Source organism: Sus scrofa, chromosome 13, assembly GCF_054392235.1.
Source record: "Sus scrofa isolate SSC_HxYL_T2T_F1_AM1 chromosome 13, Sscrofa_HxYL_maternal_Yorkshire_Landrace_v2.0, whole genome shotgun sequence".
NCBI classification, from domain to species: domain Eukaryota; kingdom Metazoa; phylum Chordata; class Mammalia; order Artiodactyla; family Suidae; genus Sus; species Sus scrofa.
In genome coordinates, this window is record NC_139395.1 from 218667945 (window position 1) to 218674359 (window position 6415).

Here is a 6415-nt window from a genome sequence, read left to right on the forward strand (position 1 = left end):
GCCACCCATCAAGGTCATCGCATCCCCGTGGCTGCTGTCGGGGAAGTGATGCCCCCCACCCCCGGCCTCGGTCGTCTGTGCGTTCCCCTCTCCCACTGCTCTCAGGGAGCCTGGTCCTGCTGCATCCCCCCGTTGTCACCCACCCCCTAGAGTCCCACTGAGCTGGTGGCCCTCACCTGCAGACCCTGCACCCCTGTCCTCCAGACAGTCCCCAAGAGCACAGATGACAGGGTGCTTCCTCCGGACAAGCCCCACACCTGCTCCCCCATCTCCAGCTGCTGCATCTCCACTGGGCCCTGCAGCTCCAGGGGTGTCATTAGCCCTAAACCCTCCTTTCTCAATGAATGATGATAACCCCAGATATTCATTCTCTCGTCAAGGCCGTGCGTCAGCCTCATCAGTGCATCTGCTGTCTGCGTTCAGTTTCTCCTCTGACGCCGGGAGGTTATTGTGGTTTTTCCTGTGATGTTGGAGTGTTTTATTACAATCATGAATAGATGTTGTCATAACAATATACATAGTTGTTATCAGGTGAAATACTCTTTGTTAAATTTCAAAAGGCCAGTAGGACTCATTTGAAATGCTGCTTCTGTTTGGCTCACAGACATTTTTCGAGGGGCTTTTGGGTGTGTGTGTCTTATTTATGAACAAACATTATACTGTACCCCTTGAACTCTGGAAAAGCTGTGTGTCACTTCCATGTCAATAAAACTGGAAGAAAAAATCTTATTGATCATCTTTAGAAGATGCTAGAAAACTAACTCATTATGATAAAATGACAAGTAGAAGGAAAGACGCATTTATTCTGACTTGCTGTTTAAACTGTACCTCAGAGTTCCTGTCGTGGTGCAGCAGAAACGAATCTGACTAGGAACATGAGGTTGCGAGTTTGATCCCTGGCCTTGCTCAGTGGGTTAAGGATCCGGCATTGCTGTGAGCTGGGATTTGGCATTGCTGTGGTTCTGGAATAGGCTGGCTGGGATCTGGCATTGCTGGGATCTGGCATTGCTGTGGTTCTGGAATAGGCTGGCAGCTGTGGCTTCAATTAGACTTCTAGCCTGGGAACCTCCATAGGCTGTGAGTGTGGCCCTAAAAAGCAAAAAAAAAAAAAAATAATAATAATTGTACTTCAAAGAAATTAACTCGTAGTTGATGAAAAGGAAGTTTGGGGGTTAGTTTTGGTATAAAGGAATTCTAGCTAATAAACAAAGAAAGAATAATAGAATGAAAATATCCCCACTTGGCATTTCCTTAGAGAATCCTGATTACAGCACAGGGACAGGAGAAGCACAAGATGTGCCTGGAAGATCTTGTTGTGCCAGAAAGTACACAAGCAGCCAAAGAATGATGGGTACTTTTCGAAAGGACACAGGACCGAGCTTGAAAGGACTCCCACTGGCCAAGTTAGGGACAAATTGAGTATGAAACTAAAGAGCAAGTAAGAGATTGGATTCCATTAAATAAAACAGGAAGTATATACTGATATAAACTGATATAAACAAATGGATACATTGACAGTCTGATGAGGAATGAGACATCTGCACAGTTTCAAAGTGTCTCTATAAAATCACAAAGGAGAGGAGTCCCCATGGTGGCTCAGTGGTTAATGCATCCGACTAGGAACCATGAGGTGGCAGGTTCGATCCCTGGCCTTGCTCCGTGGGTTAAGGATCTGGCATTGCTGTGAGCTGTGGTGTAGGTTGCAGACGCGGCTCGGATCCCACGTTGCTGTGGCCCTGGCTAGGCCAGTGGCTACAGCTCCGATTCGACCCCTAGCCTGGGAACCTCCATATGCCGCAGGAACAGCCCCAGAAAAGACAAAAAGACCAAAAAAAAAAAAAAAAAAAAAAAAAAAAAAGAAAGAAAGAAAAAAGAAAGAAAAAAATCACAAAGGAGAAAAGAGTAACTTCGCCATGGAGAAGGCTGGCAGACCTCACCTCCGCTGTCATGAGTCTGAGGACCTGTCAAAACACCCACCATGTGAAGACGCAATGAGCAAACCACAGGGTCACGTCTGTGCTATTCCTGCGGAAGATGCATCATCACGAGGAAGTGTCAGACACATTCCTACCCAGGGAGATCCGGAAAATCACTCCCCAAATATCCAAGTCTTAAAAGTCCAAAGTTGAGGACATTTTCCAGACTACAGGAGACGAAAGAGACATGACCGCTCAATACAGCACGTGTGTCTGAACGGGGTCCTTCGGCTCTAAAAGACATTACTGGGGCAGAGTTCCTGTCATGGCTCAGCGGTTAATGAATCCAACTAGGAACCAGGAGATTGAAGGTTCGATCCCTGGCCTGGCTCCGTGGGTTAAGGATCTGGCGTTGCCGTGAGCTGTGGTGTAGGTCGCAGACGTGGATCAGATCCTGTGTTGCTGTGGCTCTGGCGTAGGCTGGTGGCTACGGCTCCAATTCGACCCCTAGCCTGGGAACCTCCATATGCCATGGGAGCGGCCCTAGAAAAGGCAAAAAGACAAAAAAAAAAAAAAAAAAAAAAGACATTACTGGGGCAATTGGCCACTTGGAGATCTGAAGGGTACGTGCGAGCAATGATGCACTGGTTAACCTCCTCCTGGTTTTGCTTGTTGTACTGTTGTTACAGAGAAGCCAGTCCTTGTTTGCAGGAAACGCTACAGACTTGGGGGTGATGGGGCATGAGGTCCACAAACACTCTCAAAACAGTTGCAGGAAGGAAAGTTCTTTGTAATGTATTTGCCACTTTTCCGTATTTGCGATTGTTTCAAAATAAAAAGAAAAATTTAAAAGATGCAATCAAAGGCAATTCTGGATCTTATTTTGGATCCATATATATGTATATGTATGGAGATAGATGATATATAGACAGAACACACATATAGGAATGTATATATTGAATACATGTATTGTATTATCTATGCACATATGCTATATATGCAAAAAGACAACCAGTGAAATCTGATGCATTGAATATTTGATTGTATTAGAAAGTCATTCTTTTTTTTTTTAGGGTGTAAAACTGTTTATCTTTCAGAAAGCCTTGCTGAAGCATTTACAGGTGGAATCCTACCAAGGCAGTCAGGGTTCATCATCCCACTCACTCTACTTTTGTGTGTGTGTGAAACGTCTTTTGTTTCTTTCTTTCTTTCTTTTTTTTTTTTTTTTTTGTCCTTTGTCTTTTTAGAGCTACACCCGCAGCATACGGAGGTTTCCTGGCTAGGGGTCGAGTTGGAGCTGCAGCTGCCTAGCCTACGCCACAGCCACAGCTACACCAGATCCGAGCCATGTCTGGGAGCTATACCACAGCTCACGGGAACGCCAGATCCTTAACCCACTGATCGAGGTCAGGGATTGAACCTGAGTTCTCATGGATAGTAGTCGAGTTCGATAACCACTGAGCCAAGACGAGAACTCCATTTCTTTTTAATTGCCAAAGAAAATGTAATAAAAAGCTCATGTAGTAAATATGAGGCAAAGACAGGTGATGGGGAAAAAAACTGAAAAAGAAATGATTGAATGTTTTTCTTGGTGCACTGGCCTGGAAAAATATTGTTATCTTTGACCTGTTCATTATTCGGTGTGTGCTGTCGCCTGAATGCTAGGTCTTCAAATCTCTAGCAGAAAGGAAAATAAAACCTTTTTTTTTCTTTCTTTCTTTTTTTTTTTTTTTTTGGTCTTTTTGCCTTTTCTAGGGCTGCACCTGCAGCATAGGGAGGTTCCCAGGCTAGGGGTCGAATCGGAGCTGTAGCCGCCGGCCTACACCACAGCCATAGCAACACAGGATCCGAGCTGCGTCTGTGATCTACACCACAGCTCATGGCAACGCCAGATTCCTAACCCACTAAGCAAGGCCAGGGATCGAACCTACCACCTCATGGTTCCTAGTCAGATTCGTTAACCACTGAGCCACAACGGGAACTCCAAAACCCTTTATTTTCATACTAAAAAGCAAAAATTGAGTTGGGCAAAATTTTTGCTTTTTAGTTTAGTTTATCCTGTTTTTCCAAGAAGAGTCTTTGATTCTCCCTTAACAATAAAGTTGAAAGTTCCCATTCAGGGGTAATGAACCTGACTAGTATCTGTGAGGACAGGGTTCAATCCCTGGCCTCACTCAGTGGGTTAAAGATCCAGCATTGCTGCGAGCTGGGATGTAGGTTGCAGACATAGCTGGGATCCTGGGTTGCTGTGGCTGTGGCTGGCAGCTGCAGCTCCAATTCAACCCCTAGCATGGGAACTTCCATATGCTGCACATGCAGGCGTTAAAAAAAAAAAAAAAAGGAAGAAAGAAAAAAAAAAAAAAGAGAATAGAGTTGTCGTTCCCTTTGCAGTAAACCTTTCTCTAAATGGAAATAAATATGTGCTTTTGTTTTCAACTGGGTCACATCATTCCTGCTTCTAAATTTCTGTCCAAGCTACGGAGGTCTATGTACTTACCTTCTTAATAATCAGCTATGGTAAATATGCCTGCCTGCCTGCCTTCCTTCCCTCTCCTCCTTCCTCCACTAGGGTGAGCACGGATCTATGGCTGGTACTGCTCTAGATACTAAAGATATTTTGCAAGCAAATTAAAAAAAAAAAAAATCCCTGCTCTTGCAGAGTACAGAGAATGTTTTGGTTAATTTTAGCCTGATTTATGAAAGTAGAAATACATTTTATTCCCTTCAAGAACAAAACAAGGCTGGAGGAGAATCATTCACGGGTTTTATAATTAGTGTTATGTACAGTCTTCTTTTTGGATTCCAACTTTAGAGTGAACATTCATAGAATTACTGAGTCACCCAGTCTCACTGAATAGAATGAAAAGCGTGTGTGTGTGTGTGTGTGTGTGTGTGTGTGTGTGTGTGTGTATGTGCGCGCGCGCGCGTGCGCACATGTGTGTGCTGAGATGGGGAGGGAACCAACCCAGGGATGTTATTGAGGTAAAATTGTACGTAGGTCTTTCTCATTCAGCGTCTCACCCTGCAGTGCCATATGGTGGTTGAAATGAAGGAAAACATTCCCAGGTACTGAGATAATTATAGTATAAATATTTGGCCGCTATACCTGTGATGACCAAATAATTTATCATCCAAACTGGGATAGCTTTTACCATACAAAGGCAATCTATTAATAACTTCCCCGGGCAACAGGCATAAACGCAAACTGTCAAAGGCGAGACTATGCTAGATGCCAGAGCAATAATTTTAACACACTGGGCGTTTATGATGCACTGATGCCTTACATGAATTATTTAATAACACCCACATGGTAACATCATGAAGGGTCAGTTCCATCACTATCCTCATTTTTCTGTTAAAGCCACGAGGCTTGTAGACTTTCCGGATGAAATATAGACATCTCTTTTTCATGGCGCCTCCAACATCTCTTTCCTGGCCACTGGCTGCCAGAAATTCACTGACGTGGACGATGAATGAAAACTTTGTACCTTTTATGAAAAACTTATGGGCACAGAAGTTGCTGCTGACGCTCTGGGGGAAGAAGGGAAGGGGGATGTGGTCCGAATCAGTGGTGGGAACGACAAATAAGGTTCCCTATGAAGCAGGGTGTCTGGACCCATGGCCGTGTCCACCTGCTGCTGAGGAAGGGACATTCTTGTTACCGACCAAGGAGGACTGGAGAAAGAAAGAGCCAGTCTGTTCGGGGTTGTCTTGTGGATGCCAGTCTGAGTGTTCTCAATTTGGTCATCGTAAAAAAGGGGGAGAAGGAGGAGTTTCCGTTGTGGCGCAGCGTAAATGAATCCAACTAGGAACCATGAGGTTGAGGGTTGGATCCCTGGCCCCGCTCAGTGGGTTAAGGATCCAGTGTTGCCGTGAGCTGTGGTGTAGGTCATAGACAGAGCTTGGATCTCACGTTGCTGTGGCTGTGGTGTAGGCTGGGAGTTGCAGCTCTGATTAGACCCCCAGCCTGGGAACCTTCATGTGCTACAGGTATGGCTCTAAAAAAAAGACAAAAGACAAAAAAAGAAAAAAGAAAAAAGAAACCCAGGACCAAAGCACCTAAGACAGCGTCTCGTTACTCCGCATGTTGTGTAACACAAACGTCCCTGTATTGCTCCGAAGAGAAAACGGACTAAGAAAAATAAGGAACAGGCTGTTGAAGATGCTAAACCTTTGCCCAAGAGAATGAAGGAGGCCAAAGAAAAACGTCAGGAACAGATTTGCTGAGAGATGGAGGCTGTCCTCTCAGAGCATCTATGCCTGAGTCTGAGTCCAGTCCAAAATGAGATGTTCTAAGACTAATAATAAATGACATCAAATCTTCAAAAAAAAGAAATATAAGAAGTCTGTTTAATTTCAATCAACAAATTGTTTTTTAGTGTAAGTATGTCCTAGATACTCAGATAAGCAACAAATAATTTTTATTTTTTAATTTTAATTTTAATTTTCTTTTCAGCCACGCCTGCAGCATATGGAAGTTCCCAGGCCAGGGATGGAAT

At 44.2% G+C, this 6415-nt stretch overlaps 1 pseudogene; it reads left to right on the forward strand.

The window, feature by feature from the left end:
• Window positions 1–1913: 1913 nt before the first annotated feature.
• Window positions 1914–6202, forward strand: LOC100516646 (small ribosomal subunit protein eS6 pseudogene; annotated as a pseudogene).
• Window positions 6203–6415: the final 213 nt, after the last annotated feature.